Source organism: Elephantulus edwardii, unplaced genomic scaffold, assembly GCF_000299155.1.
Source record: "Elephantulus edwardii isolate Elephantulus edwardi_28Jun2011 unplaced genomic scaffold, EleEdw1.0 scaffold00238, whole genome shotgun sequence".
Classification (NCBI taxonomy): Eukaryota; Metazoa; Chordata; class Mammalia; order Macroscelidea; family Macroscelididae; genus Elephantulus; species Elephantulus edwardii.
The window spans coordinates 895,015-904,891 of record NW_006399988.1 but is presented as its reverse complement, the minus strand read 5'-3'; the positions used below and the strand labels follow the sequence as shown (position 1 = coordinate 904,891).

The 9,877-nt window shown below is 38.9% G+C and overlaps 1 protein-coding gene and 1 pseudogene across 1 annotated transcript in view; both read right to left on the bottom strand.

Annotated features, from left to right (window-relative positions):
• Positions 1–9,877, bottom strand: part of FANCC (Fanconi anemia, complementation group C) — a 388,004-nt gene that overhangs the window by 94,548 nt on the left and 283,579 nt on the right. The gene's annotated exons all lie outside the window — the stretch shown is intronic.
• Positions 6,665–7,121, bottom strand: LOC102869543 (annotated as a pseudogene).

The window sequence follows — 9,877 nt, the reverse complement described above, 5'->3', positions numbered from 1 at the left end:
AGACTCAGAGATGTCCTTCTTACAGAAATACCACAGAAAGCTGCATGGTCCAAAGTAACTAGCAACAACACCAAAAAGAACTCAACACAATAACAGCAACAAAACCTAGCCTCTCAATAGTCACACTGAAAGTGAATGGTTTAAATGCACTGCTGAAGAGAAAAAGAGTAGCAGATTGGATAAAAAAACAAAATCCATCAATATGTTGTCTACAACAGACACACCTGAATAATGAAGATAACGAAAGGCTAAAAATAAAAGGGTGGGGAAAAATATACCCAGCAAATGGCAATCAGAAAAAAGCAGAAGTAATGATATTAATCTCTGATAAAATAAATGTCAATGTAAAAACCACCACAAAGGACAAGGAAGGTCACTACATAATGCTCAAAGGGTCATCAGAACAAGAGGACACAACAATAATAAATATCTGTGCACCAAATGAAAGACCTGCAAAATATATAAACCAAACATTAACAAAACTGAAAAATGAAATAGACAATACTACTATAGAGTGCTTGGAGACTTCAATACACCACTCTCAAGAAAAGATAGAACTAACAGAAAAAAACTCAACAGAGATACTGAAGAATTAAACCACACAATAAACCAACTTGACCTCATAGATATTTATAAGTTAATGCACCCCCCAAAAACACAGTATACCTTCTTCTCTAATGTTCATGGAACGTTCTCCAGAATAGATCACATTCTAGGTCACAAGGCAACCATCAATAAACTAAAAAACATAGAAATAATACAAACCATCTCTTTACACCATAATGATACAAAATCGCTTGAGCATGACTGGGTACTAGAAGAAATAAAAATTTAAAAGTTTCTTGAAACTAATGACAACGAAAACACCACTTGCCAAAACCTCTGGGAAAAAGCCAAAGCAGTAATCAGAGGTCAAGTTATAGCAATAAGCAAACACATCAAAATTCAGGAAAACCAGACCACTGACTCTCAAACCCAATATCTCCAGCAAATTGAAAAAGAACAGCAAGAAATCCCGACACCCTCTAAAAAACCTGAAATTATAAAAACTAGAGCAGAAGTAAATGAAATAGAAAACAGAAAAGCAACTGAAACTATCAACAAAACTAGGAGTTGGTTCTTTGAAAAGGTTAATAAAATTGATAAAACACTAGCAAAACTCACAAAAGAAAAGAATGAGAAGACACATATAATCCGAATAAGAGATAAATCAGGTAAATCAGAACAGAGCCAACTAAAATTTAAAAAGCTAACATTAGAGTATTATGGAAAAACTATACTCAAACAAATATGAAAACCTAGAGCAAATGGCCAAATACTTAGAAATGCACAATCTACCTAAACTGACACAAACTGAAACTGAACATCTGAACATCTCATTACAAAATGAGACTCAAAGAGACTTATACACAAATGTTCATAGCAGCATTATTTACCACCACAAGAACATGGAAACAGCCCAAATATCCAACTACAAATAAGTGGACTGAGAAGTTGAGGTATACATATACAGTGCAAGAGCAATGAATTTTTAAATTACTACCTAACTTGGGAGGGAATGGAGAGCATTATGTGAACTAACTCAGTCCCACAAGGACAAATACTATATAAAGCCATTATTGTAGAAAGAGTATGAGGATTGAAGGGCAAATGGAGAGTGGAAGCAGAGGGAACAGGATGGGCTTCATAAGGTTGCACAATTCAATGAGGGGGTGAAGGAAATGGGAAAAATCTTGTGTGAAAATGTATTCAAACTTTGTAAATAAATCATTATTTAAAAATAATTAATGGGTTACTGGAATGCAAAACTTGGGAACCAGGAAGAAGGATCAGGAGTTGGAAAACAGTGATCTAGTGACAAAAATGAGGCTGAGGAAAGAATGATAGAATTCTGCACAAATGATGATATATTCATAGCAAATACCTTTTTATAAGGAACATAAATGCAGGCTATACACATGGCTTTCACCTGATTTTGTGTACAGGAATCAGATTCTTTATATCTGTGGAAGGAATCTTTGGAGAAGTTCAATACCAGGAGTGAAAACTAGGCCAGGTGCTGATTGGTGAACAGACCATCAACTACTCACATGCAAGTTCATATAAAAGCTATAGAAGGTCAAATTGAATTCACAGGAATAAAAATTTGACCTTGAGGCTGTCTCATCTGAACTTAAAAACCAACTCAGGAACAGGTTTGAGGTCTTAAAAACTAGATGAACTGTGGGAGAATATCAAGAAAATCATTCACGAAGAATGCAAAAGGTCATTACAAAGACACAAGAAGAAAAGACCAAAATGGATGTCAGAGGAGACACTGAATATTGCACTAGAGCCCTGAGAAGCCAAAGCAAAGGGAAGAAATCAATAACTTAAGGAGGTGAATAGAAGATTTCAAAGAGCCTCTTTGGAAGACAGAGCAAAGTATTATAATGAAATGTGCAAAGAACTGGAGTCAGAAAATCAAAAGGGCCAAACTCACTTGGCATTTCTTAAGGTGATGGAACTAAATGACAAATTCAAACCTTGAGTTACAATACTTAAGGATATGATGGGTAGAGTATTGAGTGATCTAGGAAGAATTAAAAGATAGATGGAGTATACAGTCATTGTGCCAAAAAGAATTGGCTGACACAGAAGAATTTCAAGAAACAATTTAGGATCAAAAGACAATGCTGATGAAGGAAGAAGTGCAGGCTGTTCTGAAGGACTTGGCAAAAAATAAAGCCCCAGGAATTGATGGCACCCAATTGACATATTTCAACAAACAGATGCTAACCTCGATGTGATCACCAGGTTGTGCCAAGAAATCTGGAGGACAAATGCCTGGCCAACTGATTGGAAGAGATCCATATCTATTACCATTCCACCAAAAAACCCCCAAACCCAACCATCCAAGAGAGTGTGAAAATTATCTTATAATATCATTCATGTCACATACAAGCAAAATCTGAAGATTATCCAAAAATGACTGGAGCAGTACATTGACAGGGCAAATAATTTTTTTTTTTAAGTCTTTATTTTAAAGCAATCTAACTTAAAAAATTTTTAAGAAAGTTATTTGATGGTCCTGGAGAAAAGAAAAAAAAAGGAATTGACCAGAGAAAAAGGAAACCATGTCGGGTAATTTACTTTTCTCCCTGACAGCTCTTCCCAGTCCATGAGAGGGGAGAGGGAACAGGTGGCCAGACTCAAGGTACAATTCCATAGACTTAGATCAGAACTAAAGGAAACCAATTACCAAAGGTAGACTAAACCTATACATACCAAACAAGCACATTGATCCTAAAAATTGCATGAACATTTACCAAATTTTCTAGTAAAAAGCAGCAATACCAGATTTTATGAAAAACCAAGGGGAAAATAAAAAGAAGTGTGTTTCATAAGAACTTAGATAATGACAATGTTCATCAGGAGAACATACCAACTATAAATTATGTGTTTAATAACAAACATGAAATTACATGCAGCAACACTAACAGAAGAGAGAAATCAGATAACCTCACATAAAAATAAATTTGAAAAAAAAATATATAAGACCTCTACACTGAAATCACATGTCCCTATCTCTTCAATCTGTATGCTGAGCAAATTATTGGAGAAACTGGTGACATCAGGATCATCAACAACCTGTATTGTGATGACGCAACCTTGCTTGCTAAAAGTGAGGACTTGAAGCACATGCTGCAGAAGATTAAAGTCTACAGTATTTAATACAGATTGAATTTCAACGTGAAAAGACCAAAAACTCTCATCACTAGACCAACAGGCAACATCAGGGTGGCGAAAAGACTATATTTATCAGTGACTTCATCTTACTTGGATCCATAATCAATATACTTAATACCAGTAGTCAGGAGATCAGGAGACAAATTGTACTGGATTAAGTCTGTATTTAGGGATCGCTCCAAACTACTGAGGCATCATGATGACAGACTGAGGACTAAGATGCACCTGATTCAGGCCATTGTCTTTTCAATAAATTGCTATGTATTTGAGAGCTCGACAACGAATAAGGATGACAGAAGAAATTATGTCTTTGAGCTGTGGTGCTGGAGAAGAGTACTATGTATCCCATGGACTATAAAAAGCACAAATATATATGTCTTGGAGAAGTTGCAGCCAGAGTGGTCGTTGGTGGCAAAGATGATAAAGCTTCACCTCACATACTTTAGGTATGCTTCTTCTTGGAGAGGGGCATTATGGTTGGATAGGTAGAGGGATGGTGGAAGAGAACCAGATGGATTGACACAGTGACTATAGCAATGGCCTCAAGTTTGTTAGTCATTGTAAGGATGGCACAGGATAGGACATGGTTCAGATCTGTTGTTCACAGGGTTGCTATGAGTTGTACCTGTCTTAATGGCACTTAACAATAAAAATATAAACCTGTTTTCTATACGCTATCCACTGGACCAATTGGCAGCATCAGGATGGATGGTGAAGAGATTGAGACTGTTCACAGCTTTAGTTTGCTTAGCTCCACAGTCAACACTCTTGGCACCAGTAGTCAGGAAATTAAAAGGCGCATTGCCATGGGAAAGTCTGATGTTAGGGACCTCTCCAAAGTACTGAAGAGCAATAGTGTCTCTCTGGAGACTAAGGTGCATCTGATATAGGCCATGGTCTTCACAATTACTTGTTATGCAACAGAGTTGGACAATGACCAAGGAGGATAGAAGGAGAATTGATGCCTTTGAGCTGTGGTGCTGGAGAAGAGTGTTGAGAGTACCATGGACTCCTAGGAAAACAAACAGATTCATCTTTGAAAGGGTTAAAATGGGTGGCTTCTTGGAGGCAAGGATTCTGAGTCTCCGTCTAACATACTTTGGACATGTTGTAAGGAGAGACCGGTCCTTGGAGAAGGACATCATGCTTGGGAGGGTGGAGGGACAGCACAGGAGAGGAAGGCCCTCTATGAGGTGGATTGATTCAGTGACTGGGATAATTGGGATGGGAGTGTCAGAGACAGTGCGATTGGCACAGGACAGAGCGGAGTTTAGGGCTGTTGTACATAGGGTCACTTTGGGTCGCAAGCGACTCGACGGCACATAACAACAACAACAATCATATATAATAAAACTTCTGTTTTTCTATTCTGTCTCCAAGATTGGGTTTTTTTACCAGGAGTTGGGAGCAGAACCATGTTTTTCTAGTAAAACAAGATTTGAAATAGAGGACAGCATAGCTGTTTGCATGCACCAACCATTATGTATGTATGCATAATGGGTCTTGCCACCACCACCTTCCAGACTCCCTCACACATGAGTCTATCTTGAACTTGTGAGCATGCATAAAAGTAGAGAGTTGTAGTCATCTCACTGAAGCTGTGAACATACCATGCCTCTCTTTACTCCTGAACAATACCAATCCTCCTGAGAAATAGCCATAGAAAAGCTATAAGTATTTGTTGTTCAGAGAAATATATGTTCCTTTCTGGACCTACATATTTTTCACCTGCACAACTCATCTCAACACCACAAAGTCTCAATGACTCCTAGCTGACATCCCAGCAGGTTTTCAGAGGCTGTAAGCTGCACAGGAGAAGACAGCCCATCTTCCCCCTGTGGAATGAGTGGATTCCACCATCTTCCTTTGGGTTTGGATGACGAGTGTTAGGAGTTAGTTCTCTGTTAAATAAGTTGAGGCAAATGAATGGGGAAGGGAAGTCAAAGGTAAAGTTAAGACGATAAAAGACCTCTCAGTTTCTTCTGAAACCTTGCTAAACAAGCTCTTAGAGCACATCCTGAACCGAAAAACTCCAGCTGATGGTAACGGCTGGTCCTCATCCAATCAGAGCCAGGAGATGTGCATGTTGCTTTATAGGAAGATACAAGGCCTCAGAGGGCTGCCACTAGCAGTAAAGAGGAGCTTGAGACTCAGTGACTTCATAACAGTGGACTAGAATAGGAACCTTCAGGAATTTCATCGCTTTGGTCCAGACATTACCCTTCATTTGCATAAGAACAGGTCTAAGGGGCTATATAAGCATCTCACCCTTCATGGCTTCCTCTTTCATTCCTTTCCTTTCTGTAGAAGCTGATCTATTCCTCTCTCTGCAATGTACTTTTGCTAATATACTAATTTTTTTTCTTCATTAGAAAAAGTATTTATTTCTGCTCCTTTCAATACATATTCATTGTTCAGGAAACAGTCTTATACATACACCCCTGAAATAACACACTCTGCTGAAGTTACCACACCTTCTGTTGAAAGGCAAAGCACCACAAATAACGCCGATCGGACGGAGTTCTCAGCTCCCAGAATCGTACTTCCTGATTTAACATTCAAGTTTGAAAATAAAAAATGCCATCTCCAAGAAATGTTAAGCGGTTATAAAAAATAATCACTTTATTCAGTATTATAGAAATTAGTATATTTCTTTTAGAAATTAAAAACTGAGAAGAAAACATCACTAAATCTCGTTGATATGTTGGTGGAGATCAGCAGGGAACAATACTGTGATAAGTGTGTCAAATGTGATAGTACCAAGAAGAAAATCTAGTCTCAGTTCTCACAAGCTTCCTATGTTTTCACAAGATTCTTCCATCTCATCTGCTTTTCATTCTTCTCCCTTACATCATGTTCAAGGGTTGGTACAGCCTTTATAACTTTAGCAACAGGAGCAAATCCAGTATCCACTGATTTCTTCTCAAAGGGTCCTCTAACCCATCAGATAGCCCGGCAGTTTCATTCTCATGAATACTCTGGCCATAAAACAACTCAGTAGGACACAAATGAATCCAATGAACAGCAGAATAAATCTGTTGAGCTTTGGAATATTTGGTGAATTGGATCGGTCTAGGGTTATGAAACCTAAACCTCCCATTGTAAACAGGAAGCTAGATGCAAGTCCTTCCATAATATACTGTCCATTTACTGTGTAGGTCAAGAAAGCTACTGGCCTCTAATGTCTATGCTCATCTGTCACAGAGCCAACACTTGGAGTTTCCACAATAACATCATAAATTATTCCTCCAGTGATGAGGAAGTAAGATAACCACCACCAGAGCATACACCATCATGGCCGATGGCATATGCACCCAGGGCGGCTTCTTCAGCTTCAAGTTTGGGCATTTGATTACTAAGAACGGGGCTCGGTACAACATCTCCATGGTGGCGGCAGCAGGGACAGCTACTCAACCTCAAACCCCATGTGCCACCGCTAATACACTACTTTTAATTTCACCTTTGCTCCTGCCTCCTTTTTTTTTTAACCCAATATCATTTTTTTTTTAATGAAAGTTTACAGTGACTTAGGGTTTCCAGTCATTCATTGTTGCACCTTTCTCCCCCCTTCCCCCAATTCACCTTTCTCCTTGATGAGTAAAAGAAAAACTCATTTTCATTGCTATGCAATCCCTTCCCCCCAAGCCCACTACACTGTAAAGAATTCAAGACTCCTGTCATGACAATAATACCTAATCATATATCCCTTTTAAACAGTTCTCTCCCTCATCTGTTGCAATGCAGTTTACATCATTCCTCCCCTTCTTCTCTGCCTTCGCTCAACCCCAATGCCAGTCCTATTTTACAATAGTGGCTATATGCAATATTTGTCCTTTTGTGACTAAGATATTTCACTCAGCATAATGTCCTCTAGGGTCATCCACTTAGCATAGTATTTCATGAATTCTTTGTTTTTCATTGCTGCATAGTATTCCATTGTGTGAATATACCAGAGCTTCTCTATCCATTAATTTGTTGATGGGCACTTGGGTTGTTTCTATCTCTTTGCTATTGTGAACAAAGGAGCAATAAACATGGGTGTGCATATATCTGGTTGGGTGGTGGTTATGGTTTCTTTAAAGAAGGCGGTATGGCACTTTCTCAAAAGGTTGCAAGTAGAAATACCATTTGACCCAGCAATTCCTTGCCTTCTTTTCCAGCAAGTCAGATGTCCCTGATACTAGTGACTTTATTTCTGGAGCTCTGATCACAATCTGCTGGCTTCAACAAGAGCTTAGCTCATGTCAGGACTATTTCAAACAAGTCAGACAAGGGTTCTTTTAAGAGCAGCTAAAATTGCTGTAATACTAAACAATAGCTCTACTAGGAGCCACTAATATTCCTCCACACTCTCTGGTGGCTCTAGGGCAACATGGACCTTTCTATTGTATCCCATCCAGATTGATTATTGGGACGAGGGAAGCTGAATCCAGATGTGATGTCAAGGGTTTATTATTCAAAATGGCTTTCCAAGCCATTGACTGCCACGTGGACGGAATAGATTATATAAATAAGGTGTGTAAAGTCTATCCACAAAAGGATTGGCCAGTCTTGTCATCATCCACTAGGTTTACAGAGAGTGGATTCACTACCAGGAGTTGGAACTCTTAATCCCCACAAGGGAGAAGAAACAATGTGCATCCTTTGAAGCCAGATAATATTGTATCAGCCAGGCTAGGATCTACACAAAAGCAACAGCAGACTCAGCTGACAATATGAGACAAAGCTGATTTGGGACTTTGCCCCAGGGGGCCAAGCCAGAGGCTTCACTAAGCTTTCTTGGACTGAGGGAAGACATTATAACTGGCAGGACCAAGAGAACTTTGTAACATTGATCTAAGCCATGATGCTGAAGATCAAAAGGACTGCAATCACACTTGAGAAGCTGTCTGCACTGAAGGACTGTATTTTGTTATCAACCTGAATAATTAATTAAAGCCTGCTAGGGTCGCTATGAGTCGCAAACAACTCGATGGCACATAACAACAAACAACAACAATGGCCTTAATTAAACACCATAACTGTAAGTAGGATTTGGAAAAATCTAGTCATTGAAATGGATTTCGGACCCAACAGAGTAGTAACTAAGAAAATGCCTCTGGAAACTCTATGAACTTTGATAAATGTCGATAGTTATAGAAAGGTTTCAGGCTTTTTGTTCACAGGGTTGCCATGAGTCATGTTCAATTTGATGGCAATCAACAACAACAACAGAGTAATAATATTGGTGTTGGAATTAGCTGTAGTAGGTGCAGAAGCATGGGAGACAATGTCCGACCTTACGGGAATTAGTTGTGTACTCTGAATGTTGTTGATGGGGACAGTTCCTCTTTGTGGAATTAGTAAAACAGACTTAGCCACCTTACACGCTTCTTGCTTTCACTATATAGTAACAAAAGTGAAACTCCTTACTTATCAGGCTATCACAACTCCCATGTTTCCCATGTAGGGTTTTCTTACTGTCTAACAACTCTCTTACCTCTTCTCTCTCTGCAGGGATTTCCTGCTAGGTTGCTGTTGTTAAGTGCCATGAAGTTAATGAAGACTCATAGCAACCTTATGAGAAACAAATGAAAATACTGCCCTATCCTGTGTCATCCTCATCATCTCTGCCTAATCTGAGTCCATTGCTACAGTATCTGTGTCAACAATCTCATTGAAGGGCTTCCTCTCTCTGATCATGCACCTTTTCCAGCAAGATGCCTTCTTCTAAAGACTGATCTTTCTTGTCAACATGCCCAAAGTATGCAAGACAAATTTTCACTACCTTTGCCTCTATAGGGGCATACTGGCTTTCCTATTCTCTAATAAATCTATGTCTTTCCTTCTGGAAAGTAGTCTGACTTTCTAGTCATGATTTAGACCTGGCATCTAACAACAATGTTTTGGGAAAAGTTATGCATTTATCTGAGTGTACTGATGGGTAATGAATGTTGTGTTTTTTAAAAAAAAATTTTATTTTTTATTTTTTCTTTTTACGGAGGTTTTGGATTTCCATTCATTCACTGCCGCGATTTTCTCCCTGCCCAGCCCTCCCCACCAGCTCACTTCCCTCTCCGAAGAGAAAAAAAAATTCCTTCATTAGTATACAATTCCCACGCCCCTTCCCCCCACCCCCTACCCCGAGTACACTTCTCTATGCAACCTT